At 42.8% G+C, this 20,922-nt stretch overlaps 1 pseudogene; it reads left to right on the forward strand.

Annotated features, from left to right (window-relative positions):
* The first annotated feature begins 1,880 nt into the window (after positions 1-1,880).
* Positions 1,881-12,514, forward strand: LOC143157527 (uncharacterized; annotated as a pseudogene).
* Positions 12,515-20,922: the final 8,408 nt, after the last annotated feature.

Genomic DNA, 20,922 nt, shown 5'->3' on the forward strand with positions numbered 1-20,922 from the left:
AAGATATCTCCCATTTATTGTTTTGCTAACTGTAATAAGTTAGATAAGACAGAGATTTTACTCTTGCCCTGGTGTAAAACCTGATTTCATCAAGAATTTACTACTTCAGGGAAGTAATTTTGAACTTTAGTCGGGGCAACTGACTAATCACATGACTCATTTGCCTTTTTTTCCCTTGAAAGGCGTTAACATTTTCACCACATTTTAGCATGCATATTTGAACAAGAAACCTCACAGAATCCTATATAAACAACTTCCACAGACTCAGCCTATTAGTACACCCTACTGGGATGATATAAGGTAAGAGTTACATAGCTCACTGGATAACTCTGTAGATGTCAAAGACATATGTTATGTTAAAATTGGAAGGTCTTTATTTTTCCATTATATGCTATTTAAGTGCTAACTTAGGAACAATGCTTAAAAGTACCTTTGTGATAAAAGTATCTATGTTGGGCTTTGCAGCTTTAGGTTAGCAACAAAATTAAAATATGAAATAGAAAAACCATAGAAATCATAGACAATTTTGAAAGAACTAAAAGAAAACAATTTTTGTAGCATTTTAGAATTTGTATTATTGGTAAAATAGAATTTACTCCTAGAAAGCCAGATTCTGGTCTCCTTATTTTTGCTAGGTGGCCTTTTAACTTTCTCTGTCTTAGTTAATGGAACTGAGAAGTAAACTTTTCAAAGTGTGAATCTGAGCAGTTGTTTTTAATTTCCTGTTTCAAAGCAAACCTCCAAGAAATGGTAACTATGAATGATGTGTGGGGCTGTAAAACAACCTCATCTCTGCTTCACTGCCGTCAGTCAATAACTGACAAGGGCTCTTTGGGACCTACTGTGGTATCACTGAGATGAGAATCTATCACCACTGCCAAGAATCCCCAAAAATCCCTTTCAACATGAATCTTCTCCTCTTTGTGGGTTGAAGCAAGTCCAGGAGGGCTGAAGGGTTCCGAGATGGGCATCCTAGTGAGTTCTAATTAATTGAATTGAACTGATTTTTATCTCACAAGTTCCCTTCCCAGAATTAAGGAAAAAAATCAGCTTTAAATTCTATACTGAGGTATTTAATTTCATCCCAAACAATTTTTTTCTTTGCCATCTAATTTGTTGAAAAAAATTCATGTTTTATTTTGAGTTGCTTCACAACAAAAACCTTTCCCTGTGAAGCTGCAAATGAGCTGAAAGGCCAGTTATTCATATGGCTGTAGTGGGGCTACCTGGAGACTGCGCATTGTCAGGAAGACAGAGATCTTGTAGCTGTTGGTGGCTTTGAGCGTGGTCTATGGGGGTTAACCTCTGACTACAGAGGAAGCTGATTTAGACAAAAGCTAGGCAGCTTTGGGATCCAGCAAAGCAGAGCTCTGAATAAGGTTTTTCTTTCCAGGCACTTTTCCAGGGTGTGGGAGATGCACCTTTTATTCCTTCAGCTACTTGATCGTCTGTTGCCTGTTTAGGTGGTCTGATTTTAACTGGTAATTTGCAGAGTCTGTTTGGGAGATCTGCTTTATGAATAAGATAGAGATGATAGAGCTGAAAGTGTGCCTTGGTCGATGCACAATTCACTTCTGTACGCAAGAAGTCAAGCAGGACTGAGCTAGGGAGAGGCTCAAGAGCAGATCAGCTGGTGGCAGTAGCAGAGGTTAAAGAGTAAAAAGGAAGTGTCTGTGAATGAGGGAGTCTGTGCAATTAGTCAGGGATTTCCCCCTAAAAGTAGAGACAACAAGAAAAACACCGCACAGCTTTGATCACCTGTGGGGAGCGTCATTTCTCATCACAAGCAGTAACAGATCATTCAAGATTAATCAAGCTTTGAACAAGTATGTGCGTTTGTGGGAAGGTCACCTTTTAACCTAATACTTATTTAATGATAAATGCGTAATTGTTTGAGCTGGCTGACACTTATACCTGTATTGTGCAGCCCAGGAGATGGAGATCGAGACTGCAGATGAAATTGCTATTGTGGGAATAGGATGCAACTTTCCCGGAGGTAAGTTTTGGGTAAAAGCAAAGCAGGCTGCTGAGTGAACACTGAAAAGCACTGTCATTTATTAATGTTGAAATGGAGGAAAACAACATGTTCCTCCCTTACTTCTGTAGAATTTGTTGCTTTGCTACTTGTAGGATCTTTTTAAAAGGGCATGCTGTGGTGGAAACTAATTGGTTCAAATTTGTCTGCTGACAGACAAGCCTTCAGTACTGGCTGTGGGCAGGGCATTGAGCTGCACACATGAAAGTCATACAAATGAACTGGATGGGTCTGGGATGATTTGAGCTTAATGCATGTGCACTGGCTGGATGCTTGTGCATTGTTGCAGGACTATGCATCCATAGGGACAGGACAGATCGAGGGCCTGTCGATATCACCAGCTCTGCCTGTAATATAAATAGGTTGAGTCCTACTAAAAGAAAGATTCCTGCTTTATTACAGTATAATAATCCAGGGAGTGAAATACAGTTCTGTCCTTACAAGTCAGCGTTCAGCCCTAAAGGTGACCACGCTAGTCTCTCCCTTTCCTTGTTTTCTTTCTTGCCCTCACCACATTTCAGTTCCTGGCTTTACATTGTCCAGAATTCAACAGGTATATCTGGTACAGCGATAACTATGTGGCCCATAGCTAACTGTGAGCAAACATGAATGGTTCTGAATCTAGTAAAGTGCTAGTAAATACGTAGCAGCAGTCTCCTGCCCAAGCATTAAATACTAATTTAGTGCAAGACATTTCTTGGTCCAGACATGCCAGTAAAGGGACTCTCTTCAGAAATGTTGTTCTTAATTACCTCACCATGCAGTAAGTGAACACGTGTCCTGATCCTGCACTGTGCATGCTCAGAACTGCGTTTCTGAACTTGCCTCAAAAGAACCGTTGAGTGATGGGAGCTGTTAAACTACCCCCTGTCTGGCTAGTGTCTGAGGCTGTGTCTGTGATGATGGACTAACCATGGGAGGGCTTAGGTGGGAATGCTGTCTTGCGATCACTGTTACTGACTGCTAGCCCAGTCCCCAGCCCCGTGCTGGCCCACGTCAATTAGAGCTCTGCAGATCAGCTTGGGCATGCCACAGGTTAGCACCTGCAAGGGACTGTTTCCAGGGTGAGTGTGGGTGCGGCCACTATGTATGTTGGGGGAAGTGGAAGCTGAGAGGAGGAGAAACGTGGGCCACTGTGTGGATGCCATGTTATTTGGTTTCAGGGCTAAGAGGAGGGCCTAGACATACCCTCAATGCCTGGAGCTGGAGCTCTGGATCTCAACCAGTAAGGACAGGGTCCCTCACAATCCAGTAGTGAGGTGTTGGGCGTTGAATATACACATACTTTTATGTTTGATTTAGATGCCCTTCTAGTGTTAGGGACAAAGGATAATGCCTCTGGCATTTTCCTGGTATTTGTAAGCTCAGTCTGTCTTCAAAGAGCTACTGTCCAGAGATGGCCTTTTGCTGCCAGCGGAGCTGCCTGAGGAGTGGTGCTGTACAGATACAGAAAGACCTCATCATACCCGTGTGGTCATTAAGGACATTATGCATGTATATAGTAGATGCAGTGACATGGTAGGGAAATGGGGACGGCAGAAGGTTAAGGATTTTGTGGGGTTCCTTCGCTTTTAGGCAAGCAGTGAAGGGATCAGTCATGCCTTTCCATTTTCCTCTCACCAAAGAATGATCATTTCTTTCTCTGGTGATTCTACTTGAGCAACCTAGATTTATTCGTGGGAGTTCCTTGCAACTGAGTGTGCATTTCTGAGTCTGCATGGGGAGGGGGAGCACATAATTTAACCTACTTTAAAACCTTTGTACAACAGGTGATGGAATTGACAATTTCTGGAAAGTCCTGGAGGAAGGCAAAAACTGCACAGCAGAAATCCCCCCTGAGAGATTTAATGCCAAAGAGTGGTATGATCCAGATGATAAGCCAGGAAAAATATGTACAACACGAGCTGCTCTTCTCAATGAGTGAGTCTGTTGCTATGCTGTGCCACCAATTTTTTTGTACTTAGACTAATGTGTGCAGCCTTTCAGAGGGTGCAAGGCACAGGGAGAGCTTATAAATGGGACCTAGGAACTGGCTTTCTTTTATCTCACATGATGAACATGCAGTTGTCAAAGTGCAGGAATTCCTGGTGTGTGACATTGATGAGCAAATGTAGTTGCAGGCTGTGTTAAGCACACACGTACATGGCTGGGAACACATATGACCTTTCATTACATAATCGAACATGTATGTACATACCCACCATGTGTTGAGATGTCACCTGTCATGTGACGGGGGTGTCTGCATTTTGGGTATACAGAAGTACACATGCATTATGCATATACTGGATCTGAGGTGGGCTCCAGCCTGCCAAATAATACATACTGTCTATAGTACTATGGACTGTGGAGGAAGGTGGCAGAGTATGGACTCTGAGCTGTAAGAACTGCCTGGTAAGTCTCCTCCAGTTTCAGCCTGAAGGTTAGCCAGCTTTGCTGGACCTCAGGACCTAATCCTGTGCTTGTGGTGACAAGTAGCTCTAATTCACGTGCAGGTGTGACAATTTAGAGACAAAGTAAGGAAGTCTGGTTTTGCTAGATAGCCTGAAATGCAGAATTATTGATAAAAATACATATTTTGTGGTGGGACATAAAACATCCTTGGCCTATAAACATTTTCTTCTGAATTTCATAATGGGAACTGTGACCACTTACTGCTTTGCTTTTCATGAAATTGCAAAAAGTGTGTACTTTGAGTCTAGAAGTAAATGCATATTGTATATATATTGTACCATTTTCTGGTCTGTGTATTTTAGATTTAATTCATTTGACAACCACCTGTTCGGGATTAATGATCTGGAAGCTGAACGCATGGATCCGCAACAGAAGTTACTGGTAGAATGCACCTACAAAGCCCTGGAGGATGCAGGAGTCCCTGTAGAAGCTGTCAGTGGCACAAAAACAGGCGTTTTTATTGGTAAGATGAAAATTTCATCGTGAAATATGTCTGTTTGAACCTCACAAAGATTGGAACACTCCTTCATAAACTTTACATACGTATCTAGCACTGGAGAACTTAAGGCTACTGTGCTATGATACTACTGGTGATTTTTGCTAAGGATTAATAGGCTACTCTAGTTCATTATATAATTCACGTATCTATTTTAGGTGCTCCTCTTAGTGTCTTCAGGCACTGCAGTTGAAGCAGGAAACAGTTAAACTGCCTCTCCAACCGAACCCTTCACAGGAATGATACTGTCGAGCCAGGCCTACACTTTTTTCCAGTATACTGTTTTCCAGTATAACATTGGTTAAGGTTTTGTGCAGGTTAAGATCCTTTTAAACCAGCAGAAATCCTCATGTAGATATTAGTGTGCTACCAAGGTGCACTTGTCCAACTGCTTATTTTGTCAAGGAGCTAGAATAACAGCACGTTTTTGCTGGTGTAATCTGTGTCTCTTTTAAGAGGAGTTTTCTGGGGTAGTTAAGCTGATGTAACTATAGGGGCAAACTCTTTAGATTAACTTTTAGTCTGAAACATGCTCTTCTTTCACAGAGGAAACTATTCATTGCTCTCTGAATAGATGTCCTGCATTTTCCACACATGCCCGTGGACTTGAGGATCCACTGTATTTCAAGCATATGTGTTCTCAGAAAGAGGACACAGCTCTCACAGGCCGTGTTCTTCTTTTCTATTTCTGTCTTACTGGATAACAGTGAGCAAACCAAAGATAAATAAAAAGCATTGGATGCAGTTTATGCTGTGACCTTTAACTTGGTACATCTGAGGAACTGAAGCTAATGTCTTGTACATTTATGTCCCAACTATCCTCATTGTAACTTCTTAATATATATTCCCATAGCTAAACCAAAACAACCACTCTCAAACTGAGATACAGGAGTCTAAGCAGGCTACACAGAGCTTAACTGCATCATACAATGAGCTAAGCCATCAGGAAAGGCCTGTCATTTACTGTGCAGGTAGAAATTTCAAGTGTTAGGTATGTTTGTGTAAGTCGGGTCCAGGGGAAATTGCTGGGAGTTTTGCCTTTGACTTGTGTTGAAGCAAAGTTTCACCATAGGAACACTGCTGCCATATAGTTTACTATTAAAACAGAAAATCAAAACACACTATCAGGTTTAGAGCTGTACATCCCTTTTGTTTGCTTGCGTTAATGTGACACGTATTTGATATTTTTACAGGTCTTATGAATCGAGACTATGAAATCATAACAAGCAGAGCAGTGAGTGAAATAAATCATTATGATGGTACCGGAACAGCAGTGAGCATTGCTGCTAACAGGGTCTCATTCACATTTAATCTGACTGGACCATCACTGGCTATTGACACTGCATGTTCATCTTTTCTTTTTGCTCTGCACTATGCCTTGCAAGCAATTAAATCAGGTAATGGGACTGAAGAGATGCTGGACAAAGAAATCAGGATTGCTACTGTTTCTGTCTATCATCCTGGACACCTCAACATGAGTATGTTTCTGTTTTACTCCAGGAGATTGTGAGGCAGCAATCTGTGGTGGAGTGAACTGCATAATAGATCCCCGCACCTTTGTATCTCTCAGTAAAGCAAAAATGATCTCTCCAGAGGGAATAAGCAAACCCTTCTCCAAAAAGGCAGATGGCTATGGAAGGGGAGAAGGCTGTGGTGTTGTTTTCCTCAAACCACTGAAAAAGGTAAGATTGCTTGTGAAGCAGCCTAAAATAAGACTGGTTGCTTACCTGAATTTTGTATTTTCAGCTCTAATAATTACTTTTCCAGAAAAGATTTTCCAATTCAAGCTTAAGATTAAGAAAGCATTTATCAAGCATTTATGCACTTCCCCTAGCATGGGAAAGGGATCACATGTTTAAAAGTTAGTATTATGCTCTGTTTGTTCTCGGTTTTGTTGTTTTGTTTTTTTTCCTTATACAGAGAAAGCATGAGATTATTAAAGATAATTTTACCTTTTTATGAAACAGGCAAAGGAAGACTACAGCAAAATCTGGGGTGTTATAAATATCAGTGCAGTAAGTCAGAACGGTAGGTCCACAACTCCAATCACAAGACCGTCTCAAACAGAGCAAGAGAATTTACTGCGCAGCATTTATGAAACACGTGTTGATCCCTCAGTTTTGCAGTACATTGAAGCACATGGTACAGGAACTGCCGCTGGAGATCCTACTGAAGCTGAAAGCCTAGGTGGTGTCATTTGTAAAAACAGGTCTTCACAAGTTTCCATTCTGAAAATCGGTTCAGTGAAAGGAAATATTGGCCACACTGAATCAGCTGCTGGAGCAGCAGGGTTAATCAAAGTGCTTCTGATGATGCATCATGGAAAGATTGTTCCATCCTTGCATTACTCGAAGGAGATGAGCAGCATTGATACAGAGAAATTAAACCTTGCAATTCCCACAGCTGTAGAGCCCTGGGAAGAATCCAGTGAGTATGGAAGAGTAGCTGGCATCAACTGTTTTGGATTTGGAGGAACCAATGCTCACATTGTAGTCAGGCAGGTTAAGCAGCTAGAGCCTCTTCCTGCCTTTAAAAGGCCCCTTGAATTAGTTCTGCTGTCAGCAGCATCAAGGAATTCTCTTCAGATGACAATGGCCGATACAGCTGAGCAGCTGAGCACAAGAAACTCCGTAACTCTCCCAAGCCTGGCCTATACATCTGCCTGCAGAAGAAGCCATGCCAACTACAGGTACCGAAAAGCATTTGTCACAAATTCTCTCCAACACTTGCAGCAAGAGTTTATGTCGGCAGTGAGCACTGAACCTGTCATGTCAAAGGTGGAACCACAGCTGGTGTTTGTGTTCTGTGGCAACGGCATAACGCTGAAAGAGTTCAGTGAGACACTGCTGAGCTCAGAGCCAGTGTTCAGAGAGAAGTGTAAGGAAATAGAAGTGCTTTTTCAGAAACACGCTCCCATCAGCCTCCTGCCAGCAAGACGTCATAGCCCAAAGGATTTGCTGAATCCAGAGCTTTCCCAGCCCTTGCTTTTTACCCTGCAGGTTGCCTTAGCTTCCCTTCTGAAATACTGGGGCATTAAGCCAGTCGCTGCTGTTGGCCACTCAATAGGGGAAGTTGCTGCTGCGCATTTTGCTGGGTACCTTTCCCTGGCAGATGCAGTCAAAGTGATTTATCACCGGAGCAGGCTGCAGGCAAAGACTGCCAGCGGCAGAATGTTGGTGGTTGGAAACATCCCTGTTCAAGAGATTGCTGAACATCTGCATCACTACTCGGGAAAGGTGTGCATTGCAGCTTTCAACAGCCCAGTTTCCTGCACCTTGTCTGGGAATTCAGACTCTGTGGATGCTGTCCAGAGAGATTTAGCTCAAGCTTTCAGCCAGAGAAATATCTTTCTTCATGTTTTAAATGTCCCAGCTGCGTACCACAGCCCCAGCATGGATATGATACTTGGGGAGTTGGAAGAGAACATACAGCCTTTAGAAAAACAGAAGGGGGAAATTGAAGTGATTTCAACACTAACTGGGGTGGCTGCTTCTGAAAAGGACTTTGCTCAGGGCAAATTCTGGGCCCGGCATGCTCGTGAGCCTGTTGCTTTCACTCAAGCCATCAAAACTGCAGCTAGAGACAGGGAAAATGTGGTGTTTGTGGAAATAAGTCCTCACCGAACATTGCAGCGAAACATAAAGGAAACTCTAGGAAAAGGCACAAAGGTGTTCTCTTCTTTGCAAACTGATGCAGAGTATCAGACACTCTTTACCCTGGTAGGAAATCTGTTTGAACTGGGATATAATCCCAACTGGCAGCACTTTTATAATGGGTATCAAAGTGTTCCAGTGGCCATTCCGCGGTACCAATTTGATCGCAAAAAACTCATGGCCTGTCTGGATATCCATCAACAAGCAAACCAAAGAGTCATCAGCTCCAGTCATCCTTTGATTTATGGCATAAACAGTGACAACATGGAATTTAGCTGCCTGCTGTCTCAGGACACGACATCGTACTTATATGAACACAAGAACAATGGTGTGGCTTTAGTCCCTGGCGCTTTTTATGCGGAGCTTGGTCTGGCCTCTGTGATGAGCAGCTCAAGACCTAAAGTGCCTCTGAGTGCTTGCCAGATGAGTATCAGTTTTTCTGCACCGTGTGTTCTCACACAGAGTTCCCAAGTCTTGAGTATCAAACTAAGCCCACAAAAAGCAGTGACAGCCTTTGAGATACTCTCTTCCTCCCACGCAGTTTATGCTACAGGCCAAGTTAAAAAGGGGACTGAAGCTGTGGTGGAAGAGAGCACCATCTCCTTCCAAGACATCTATCAAAGATGCAGGTCAGTGGTTAGCAGAGAGGGGGTTTATGAAGCACTGTCTCAGATTGGCTTTCAGTACGGCTCCATATTCAGGCAGCTCACTGATGTGCATTATTGCCAGGAACTAAAGGAAGCTATAACAAGCATAAAGGTGAACAAGGAGACTGTCAGAGAGATGTACAACTACTGTATCCATCCAGTGCTGCTCGACTGTTTTCTGCAGATGACCGCTGTCATGACCTCAAGGACGTTCCAGTCCAGAGCAGGCTTTCCTTCAGGGATAGGTAGCCTGGTGGTGCTCCGACCGCTGGAGGAAGAAATGATGATATATATGAGAACAAGCAAACCCATTGGGAACTGCCTAGAGGTCTGTGGGTGCTTTATGGACAAACATGGCTCCGTTTTGGCTGAACTCAAGCGCGTTGCCATCAATTTCATGAAGCAAGCATCTTCCAGAGACAATGAGTTCATGTTTGAAAATAAGTGGAAAGAAGTTTCTCCTTCACAGACGATTGGACATCTGGGGGCTATGCCCAGAGTCCTAGTGTTTGCTGACAAATTTGGGATAGCTGAGCAGCTCAAAAAATATTTGCATCCTGATTCGAGATATGTTATGTATGAAGACTGGGAAGCCCCCTTGGAAGGCCACACACAGAACAAAATGAGAGCAGAGGTTGAACATTATGATGAAATTCTGTTCCTGTGGGGAATTCAAAAGTTAAATGAAGATTTCCCAAGCAAAGTGGTAGACCAATTGGCAAAGTGTTGTGAAGCCTATCGCCAAGTTATTGTGGCATTAAGAGAGAAAATGTCTCGCTGTTCAGTCAGAGTTATCACCTACAGAACAACAGAAAGAAACGTAGACCACGTTAACTGTGGGTTTGCATTGTATGGCATGACCAGAACTTGTCTTGTTGAAGTTCCAGAAATCACATTTCAGATTATTGACCTCAGCTCTTCCAGTTCCCTGGACATCTCAGTGCTAGCAGATGTTCTTGGCAAATACAAAGGTGTGGACTATCCAGAAATTTGCATCAGCCAAGGGCGAACTTATATGGCTGAAATCAGACGCACACCTTTTGTAGATGCAGATTACAGCCAACCTGTAAGATCTCTCCAGAAGTCAGAAACATTCACTTTGTACACTTCTGATCCGTACACAGCAAAAGACTTGTCTGCTGAATTATCCACCAGCACTGCTACTCAGCTTGACAAACAAAGCGTTGACATTCAAGTGGATAAAATATGTCTCCACTCAGAAGATTATTTTCCCATTAGTGTTTCTAGTCATAACTTTGGTAATACACTGTATTGGAATTCACAAGCAGTAGACAAACACAGACTTTTAGCTCTGGATTTCAGTGGCACAGTAAGAGCAACAGGCATTGATGTGAAGAAAGTTAAAGTGGGAGATCACGTGGTTTCATGTTATCCAGCTGCTGCGTCATCCAGCATTCAGATTCCAGGAACAGTTTGTTTCAATGTAAAGAAATTCCCATGCTTTCAGAATGTCCCTTGTGTGTCATACTTTATCATTGCATGGGAAATCTTCAATCAGAGGTTACCCAAGGGGAAACATGGCAGAACATTGGGTATTATTTCTACAGAGCCATCATCAGTTTTGTGCCATGTTCTTTCTGCGGCAGCAGAAGAGATGGGTTGGAGAACAGTACTTGCAATGCCCACTCCTGATAAGTTCCAGTATATAAACTTATGCAATGCCCTAGTTATTCTTCCTCCAGTAAACAGGCTGTCTCAGGAGGATCTGGACCACATGTACTTTCTTAAAGATGTGGTGATAGTGTGTGGCAATCAACAGTCTGAATGTATCCAGAATGTCCGTGGAATCGATCATGAAAACATCAGCTTTCATATTCTTACGCTTACCAGCATTTTCCAGAAAGCACCTCTAAAGAAATTGCAAAAGGCTGTGCATGCATGGATCAATTCCATGGATATGAAACGGTTCAGATGTCTATCAGGTTCTGTTTTTCAGCAGACTGAGAACTTTGAAAGAATAAACTCTGTGATGTCCTATTTCACCTGCAAATCTGTCCCACTTGCTGTACTGAGAAGGCAGAAGGACATCACCATGCTTTCAGATATACCATTGTATGAATCCCAGAAGAAGTTGTTTAAGCAGAATGCTGTTTACATAGTAGTCGGGGGGCTCACTGGACTTGGCTTTGAAACAGTGAAATTCATAGCCAAGAATGGAGGAGGGTGTATTGCAATATTCTCCAGGAAATTTCCAAGCAATGAGAAGCAAGAAGAGCTGAAGGCTTTGCAGCAGCAGTATGAAGGGAGCACAGTAGAGTTCGTGCAGTGTGATGTTACTTCGACCAGTGATGTTGAGAAAGCTTTCCAGTCCATTGCGAAAATCTTTGCAGGGAGTCCAATCAAAGGTGTATTTCAAAGTGCTGTTGTTTTACACGATGGCCGTCTTGAAGTTCTGAACTTGGCTGACTTTCAGAAAGTGCTGAGCCCAAAAGTAGCAGGGACCCTAAACCTTCATTGGGCTACCAGAGGCCAGGAGCTTGACTACTTTGTGTGCTACTCCTCTGTTGCTTCCTTTCTGGGAAATTCCACCCAAGCAAACTATGCAGCTGCAAACTCTTTCTTGGATGTCTTCTGCCTCTACAGGAGGAACTGTGGGCTTTCAGGCCAATCCATGAACTGGGGTGCTTTGAACCTTGGCATACTGTTCAATCAAAACCATATTCAGAACATTCTGGGATCCAAGGGCATAGACATTCTGCAAGTGCATGAAATTCATGACTATCTCAGGAAGAGCTTACTTATGAATAACCCGCAGCAAGCTGTTGCCAAATTAAATTTTCAAATTTTATTTAATCATGTTTTTTCTCGGATTATGTCGCTGAAAAGTCGCTTCAGATCACTTATGTTAGAAGAATTAAGGAACAAGCTTGAAACCTCTGAGGAAACTCAAATACAAGCCCAGGATACTGCCTTAATCAAACCTGAAGAGTATATCACTTCACTGGTGAGTGACCTCACCATATTGAGCCCAGATGAACTAACCATGAATACACCACTTTCATCATTGGGTGTAGACTCTATGTTAGCTTTGACAATTCAGAACCGTGTCTTTCAAGAGAGAAAGGTGGACATACCTCTTCTGAAACTGCTTGACCCTCACACAACCCTGTCAAGTTTAGTAGTACTTTTAGAAGAAACAAGCAATGAAAATGGAATAGTTGAGGAAAAAAATGCTGCGGTTGAAAGTGAAGAAAATGGGAGCTGGCTATAGGAGTCTTCTCACTCAGGAACTGTGTAACTTTTAAGATACCTGGACCCTTTGTAGTATCTCAGAATATGTCATTGCAGACAGGGTAGAACATCTGGTGACTCTGAATGTACTCTTCTGCATCAACCCAGAAAAACCCACACCAGGTTCTTCTGCCATTGCACTAGCTGTATTAATTTCAGTCAGTTGTTTGACTTGTTACTTTCAATATTTTTTTCCTTCATTTTTCAATATTTTAAACTGGAAATAGGTAGGTTAATACATATACATTTCTATTTGGTAAATTTGTATGTTCAATGCACACTGCATTTTTTAAACCGTATTAAAGTCTTGATGAAAATAGCATGTTTGCACTTTGAAATGATGAATGTACATGTAAAGCAGCATAGGATTATCACCATTTTTGTCATTATTATACTCTTAATGTATTATTCTTTTGAATATTATCAAATGTGTATAAATATGGGCATCTTTTTGAAAGACTTCTAGATGTTGTGAATTTCAAAGGTTTCTTCTCAAAAAAATTTTTCCTTATGTGTGCAAAAATATTAAAAATTTATCAGTTGCAAGGCATACAGTAAAACAACTGTTTTTCTTTATTAATTAACCATCTTTTATGAAAGCCCAAATAAACAGGAATAGTAAAAAAGTTTAAAAAGCAAAACTTAGTGTATTTTGTCTTATTTTAATTTTTTGTCCCTCATCTGCTCTCCATGTTTAAATTTTCCTAATCCTAACACCTGCCTTTACTTTACTCCAATGAGACCTACCCCACACTTTCAAAAGCAGAGCCCACAGAGAGACAAATTTAATGATACTTATGTAGTAGTGATCCAAGTCTGGAAATTCCAGCATACTTTAAAATGTATTATGATTGAAAAATCAGAGCATTGTATTCAGTTTCAAATCTGACTATAATAAATCATTTTCATACTTCTAAGAAAACATTTTCTATTGCAAACTTAAAAGCAAATCCTATGCATTGAAGTCAAACACAGAATACAATTTGCATGCATGCAGTCATTACCTGTGACTTTATACAAATACCTGAAATTCATTAAGAGACGACAGTTCTATCTACTGCTTCAAACACAGACCCTCTTCAGTTAGTTTCTTCAGCTCAGACCAAATCATTCTAGATTAGCCTAGGGTGAGAACAGTACTTTGTATTACACAGAAGAGATTACAAATGCCTTTGATCAAGCCAGAATCAGCATTTTAGATTCATCTTTTCCTACAGGACATGCTAATATTATATAATCCTATACTGTAAGATAAATCTAGTGTTAAACCTTCTCAGCAAATTATATATAAAAGAGATACTTCCAAATCTTCTCACCAAATTATACACAAATAACATCTTCCCAGAGACTCACCATTAACATCACTGGGATATATATCCAAGAGGAATGAAACAGCAAGAAGGTGAACTGTAAAATAGTTGCTCTTTATTAGGGAAACTCTTATTCTTCCTTTGGAAGTGTTTACTAACCACAGAGTTGATTTAATTAAAAAATTAGGTATCTTTTTACACCTTTCTCCCAAGTGGAGGGAAACTTTTAAGGACTTTTAGGGAAAAATCATAGAATGGTTTGGGTTGGAGGGGACCTTTAAAGATCATCTAGTTCTACCCCCCCTGCCATGCACAGGGACATCTTTCATTAGATCAGGCTGCTCAAAGCCCCATCCAACCTGATCTTGAACACTTCTAGGGATGCGTCACCCACTACTTCTCTGGGCAACCTGTTCCAGTGTCTTGCTACACTCATAGTAAAGAATTACTTCCTTATGTCCAATCTAAACCTACCCTCTTTCAGTTTAAAACCATTACCCCTTGTCCTATCACTACAGGCCCTGGTAAAAAGTCTCTCTCCATCTTTCTCATGAGCCCCCTTTATATATTGAAAGACTACAATAAGGTCTCCCCAGAGCCATCTCTTCTCCAGGCTAAACAACCCCAACTCTCTCAGCCTTTCTTTACAGGAGAGGTGTTCCTTTCTTCATACGAGAGGAACACCACTTGTTACTGATCTCCATTTGGACATTCAGCCATTGACTCTTTGGATGCGGCCATCCTTATCCACCCAATAGTCCATCCATCAAATCCATTTCTCTCCAATTTAGTGACAAGGATGTTGTGTGGGACTGTGTCAAAGGCCTTGCAGAAGTCAAGATAGATGACATCAGTTGCTCTTCCCTTATCTACCAACACAGTCACTCCATCATAGTAGGCCACCAGCTTATTCAGGCATGATTTGCCCTTTGTGAAGCCATGTTGGCTGTCTCTAATCACCTCCCTGTCATCTATATGCCTTGACATAGCTTCCAGGAGGATCTGTTCCATGATCTTACCGGGCACGGAGATGAGGCTGACTGGTCAGTAGTTCCCAGGGTCCTCTTTTTTACCTGTTTTAAAAATGGGTGTGATGTTTCTCTTTTTCCAGTCACTGAGGACTTCGCCTGACTGCCATGAATTTTCAAATACGATGGAAAGTGGCTTAGTGACTACATCTGCCAGTTCCCTCAGGACCCCGGGATGCATCTCATCAGGTCCCATGGACTTGTGTATGTTCAGGTTCCTTAGATGGTCACAAACCTGATATTCTCCTATGATGGGTTGGACTTCATTCCCCCAGTCCCTGCCTTGAGATTCAGAGACTTGAGATATGGGAAGAGCAATTGCCAGGGAAAATTGAGGCAAAAAAAGCTGTTGAGTACCTCAGCTTTCTCCATGTCAGTTGTCACCAGATCCCCTGTCTCATGTATCAGGGGTGGTACAATTTCTTTTGTCTTCCTTTTCTGACTAACATACCTATGGAGGCCCTTATTATTCTTCACATCCCTTGCCAAATTTAGCTCCAGCTGTGCCTTAGCTTTCCTGATCCGATCCCAACAGTCCTGGACAGTATCCCTATGTTCTGCCCAGGATGCGTGTCCCTGCTTCCACTGCCTCTGCATTTCCCTTTTGTATTTCAGTCTGACCAGGAGGTCCTTACTCAGCCATTCTGGTCTCTTGCCTTCCTTGCCTGATTTCTTGCACATCAGAATCAATAGTGCTTGTGCTCTAAGTATTGTCTTTAAACAGCTGCCAGCTCTCTTCTGCTGCTTTATCCCTGAGGGCAGTTTCCCGGGGGTTCCATCCACCATTTCCTTAAACAACTGAAAGTTTGCTTTCCTAAGGTTTGGGGACTTGCCTATACCTTTCACCTGGCCTATATCGCTCAAGGTCATTAATTGAACCAGGGCATGATGACTGCAGCCCAGGCTACCACCAATCTTGACCTTTGCATTGGTGAGCAACAGATCCAGTAACTCATCTCCTCTGGTTGGGCTTTCTGTTACCTGGATTAGGAATTCCAAGAATCTCCTAGGCTGCTTGCAGCTAGCTGTGCCACTTCTCCAGTAGATGCCAGGGTGGTTGAAGTCCCCTAGCCAGATCAGGGCCGGCGAGCGTGATGATTCCTATAGGTTTCCTTTGTTGGCTTGGTCTCTAATTTTCACCCATAAGTTCTTGACCTGTGCCTTAGTGTTTTTCAAAGACAGCTCTGTGCAATCAATCTTTTTTTTTTTTTTAACATAGAGGGCAACCCCCCCGCCCTTTTCTTCCTTGCCTGTCCCTCCTGAACAGTTTATAACCATCGACCACAGTGCTCCAATCACGTGATTCATCCCATCAAGTTTCAGTGATAGCGATCAAATTGTAGCTTTCCAGCTGTGTAGTGGCTTCCAGCTTCTCCTGTTTGTTACCCATGTTGCGTGCATTGGTATAGAGACACTTCAGTTGGACTGTCTCACCTTTTTGGCAGAACCTTTTTGGAGGGTTGGGGGACATTCCTCTCTACTCCGGTAGGTGCACTCATCCACCCTGTTGCTTGTGAGTACACAAGTGTCACGGCTTTGGATCCCATCCCCCAAGTTCGTTAGTTTAAAGCACAATTCATTAAGTCAGCCAATCTGCTAGCAGATTCTCCTTCCTCTTCTAGACAGGTGGATCCCATCTCTTCCCAATAATCTGTATTTGACAAAGAATGACCCATGATCATAGAAGCCAAAGCCCTGGCTACGACACCAGCCACAAAGCCGGATGTTGATCTGCATGATGCGTCAACTTCTGTGCGCACCTCTCTTTCTGACTGGCAAGATTGAGGAGAAGATCACTTTGGCCCCTGGCCCTTCACTTGTGCTCCCAGGGCTCTGAAGTCCTGCTTGATCTTGCCCAGGCTATGCTTTACCGTGTCATTGGTGCCCATGCGGGAAAGAAGTAGGGGACAGTAGTCTGTGCTTTTATCAGTTGTGGCAGTCTCTCTGTGACATCCCAGATCTTGGCTCCTGGCAAGCAGCAAACTTCCCTTGACTATATGTATATCAGACCAGCAGACGGGTGCCTTGCTGCCTCTCAGCAGAGAGTCTCCCACTACTTGCACTCGCCGCTTCCTTTTGCAGCTTTTAGTGTGTGCAACTGGTGCAGTTTCTCCCTGTGAGTCTTGCTCATTGGCTTCCTATCTGTTACTGGTTGGTACATATGAGGAAATGGGGGGGAGTGATATCCTGTTGCCAGCAGTTACCAGAGACCACGGCACCTCCTTGTCCACAGTGCTGTTTGCTGTTGGTGCTCTTTGGTAGTCCTTGGAGGTCAGTGCCACAGGGCCCAAATATTTCTTCTTGCAACACCTCAAATAATTATCTATTTCTTGTTCCCCCTCCCTAACACAGCATAACCTCCTGACTTCCTCCTGCAGCTCTTCCACCTGCTGCCTGAGTGACTTCACCAGAGCATACCTTGCACAGGTGGAGCCGGCACCCTCCTCCACCCAGGAGTGTGGGGTACAGACTTTACAGCCCTCCACCTGGACAACAGCTTCCCTGACAGGGTGGCCATCTCCACTTGATCCAGGCTAGCCTGGCTAGATAGATAGATGGTTCTCATCTGCTGCAGAGCACCATGCATCCGACGATCTCAAAGCACTGCCTAATAAGCCCTTCTGTTTCCCTGGAGACCTCAAGCTGCTGCACAGCCACCTGCAGCCTAAGCCTGTGGGTGTGCAGGGCAGGCAGCAGCTCAACTGGCAGAGTGCACCGCCCTCCTCGCGCGCCCTGCAGCACCTCTCCCCTCCGGCGCCACGTCCTGCTGGCTGGCGCTCCCTCCGGGCCGGTTACAGGCGGCTTCCCGCGGTTTGAACTGGCCGGCGCTGCCCAGCTCTCGCCCGCCCCTCTCGCGAGGCCCGTCGCCTGCCGGTCGGTCCCTCCACACACACAGCCCAGGGGTGCCGGCGGCCCATCAGCCCCCTCAGACGCCCCTCAGGGGCCTCACAAGCCTCGCACTCCTCTCAGCAGGTGGCAACTGCCGCCGCTGCCTCCACTGCCAGCCCTGATTTCTCACGGTTTGAACTAATATAATTAGATAGGAATAAAACTCATGACAGCTCTCCTGAAAGGCTGTATCCTGTTCACAGTGTCTGTGGGCAATATCTATCTGGCCAGGATAAACCAGTTCTGAACTCAGGAGACTGTCCTAAAAACAGCTGGAATCAGCATATAAATATGCCTTACTCAGCAGAAACTGGAGTCCTTCCAGGATCACTGGGCCTGGTGCTGCCGGTGATGTGGATGGACCAGGCAGTCAGGATTTAAGCCTGGAACAAGGCTTAAGCCAGGATTTAAGTGGAAACATGTCCTGCTCGTATTGTATTCAGATGAAAGATAGCAAATATTTGCTGCCGTTCAGGTTCCATGCTCAGAAAGTGCGATTAAGTGTTTGCACCTCTCCTTCATCTCTTTGTGTCCCCAGTGCAAGCATAAAAGGGATTTCATATATTCAATTGTGGTTATGAAATAAACCAATTACAGCCAAACCACTTAAATCCCTAGCAGAGATGAGAATAGCTGACACACCTCACAGAGCAGACAGGCTGCTTTTTTCAGCTGCAATGTTAGTTTTGACAATTTTGACAACAGCGTGTGACTCTGGAAGAAAGAGGCTGACCTGTTCTTGTATCGTTTTCAAGGACAGATTTAGCAGAGGGTGACATCCTTGATGCACCCCCCAGAAAAGAAAAAAGAAATCCTATCCCAGAAAAAATGTGAAATAAATTTTAAAAACTGTACTCTAGAAAGCCTTTGAGGCCAGTAATCTCCCATCACATCATTTGCAGTGCACATCAATAGTGTATTTCCCAGACATGGACTCCCCCAATTTGTTATGGCAGACTGCAGTCTGGCAGACAAAATGTGGAAGAGACCATGGATTTCAACATGCAGCACACTGTTGCAGGTAACCCCAAAAAGCTGTTTCAGGAAAATGAAGCCGGTATGGTTCAGAGACTATTCAAAGAAGATGTACAATCTGGAACAGGTACCTTTAACCAAGGACTGTTACCAATTCCCTGCAAGATGAACTTCCTGATTTAGAACAAAGTGCAATGGAAGATAGATGCTGATCTGAGTATATGTAGGTCAACCTGATAGAAATATTATGATCCAGGTAATAACCACACAGGGAAACAATGTGCACAACGTGAGCTGTCTTCCTGATAAGTAAGTCTGTTACTGTGATCTAAAACCTTTTAGCATAGAGACTCTAATCCTGTTCCTGTGAAGTAAATAACATTGTTCTTTAAAGATTAAAGGTGGGTGTTTTTGTGCACACCTATACATGTACATGTATTAGGCTATGTATCATACATATCTGAAATCTTTTCTGCCAAAAAAACTTGTTACCAATAATTTAAGTGAATAAGGACTTGAGTTGCCTTAAATGTTATTTAGAGAAAATATCTGTTTATAGTTTGCTGCCTGAAGCTGCATTACAGCAAACAGAAGCCCTTTATTAAAGTGAGTAGACCTGCTGAAGCTAACAGATTTTTACTCACAGCTAACTGTGAGTAAAGACTCATGGGGAGGGCTCCTAAAGTTTAAAAATACAAGAGCTGGCCTGTGATTAGCAACAAGGTATTTTTTGCAGCAGCAGAATAATGAATAAACTAGCCCAGGTCTTCAAACACGAGGTTATGTTTTTCAGAAAGGGATTTCTGACTTAATGGCGAGCTCCTCGTTAGCTGATGTTTAACTGGTAATTAATATGCAGCAATTCCCAGGGCACTCTCTGGTGGGAAGAAGATACTGTAGCAGTCATGTATTTTTCACACATGTAGCAGCAAGACATTTGGAATTTGTGACATGGGGACTGAACATACAGATCCAAATTTTTTTTTTGTCAAAAGGTCAATAGTCTCAGAGTGAGAAACAGAGGTTTTTTACAACTTGAGGCATGTATCCCCTCAGATGCATAGAAGTAATTAAAATCTATGGAAACATGAGAGTTGTTGAACACTAGAGTTAAAATCACCATGGTAGGAACAGCTTAGATAATTCTCATTGACCTTTCTGAATGACTATTATGGCTGTATTTTATAGATTGTATGTTATAAATACTAGTGTGGTAAATCAGAACAGATGGTCCATACTCTGGTTGCAAACCCAGCTCAGTTTCAAGCAGGAAAACTCCTTCTGCTCTATTTTTCAAGTTGACCATTCATCAGTTGAGCAGTCTTCATGAGTGCTTACTCTGAAGACTGACTTGGTTAAAAATCAACTAGGGTTAATTAAATTTGCTTCTAAGGATGTGTACATCACATCAGTGAAGAGATTGTTCAATATTTGCATTCCTTAAATATCTGCGTGGCAGAATTACGAAGAAGTGAAACCTCCTATTTTCAGCATCTCTATGCAAATAAGAAGAAGCTGGTGAGTTTGGGACAGTATGGGATTGAGCAGGGCTAGGTTTAAGAGAAACAAGGTCTCAAATGGCTTATGCAAATACAGGCTGCTCCTCCCTGTAGAGGAGCACTGGAATTATTTCTCCTTTCTGCACTTGAAATTAATATCTCAAATTGACAATAGAAAACACAGCTGAGCAGCTGAATGCAATAAATCAATTGCTGTCTCCGGACTTGCCAAGTTACTTGCCCGTAGAAATGCCAAGTTTGCTAGTGCTTTTCAGAAATAATTGGTTTTAGCACTCAGCAGAAGAAATGTCTGTCTTCATTGTTTAAATGTCTCAGTTGTGTTCCACAGCTTGAATCCAGTACTAGAAACCAGGGAAAAGAAAATACTGAATTTAAACCAACAGAAGTGGATTCAACACCGCCTGGGATGGCTGCTTCTGCAGAGGAGGTCACAGAGCAATGCACGAAAAACTGGAGGTTGCGTTATTTTTAGGCAAGCAATAGCACACAAATAGGAGAAAAATGGAGAGTTTGTAGAAACATGACCTCAAAGAGAGATTAAGTGATATGTAATAGTCTCTCGACCAAAAAGGAGAATTACTCTTCATTGCGCACTAACACTGAATATCACAAGTCTGTTTGACCTGGGATGTAATCCTGACTGGCAGCCTGTCTGTGCATCATTGC

The sequence above is a fragment of the Aptenodytes patagonicus genome, chromosome 2 (assembly GCF_965638725.1).
Source record: "Aptenodytes patagonicus chromosome 2, bAptPat1.pri.cur, whole genome shotgun sequence".
Classification (NCBI taxonomy): Eukaryota; Metazoa; Chordata; class Aves; order Sphenisciformes; family Spheniscidae; genus Aptenodytes; species Aptenodytes patagonicus.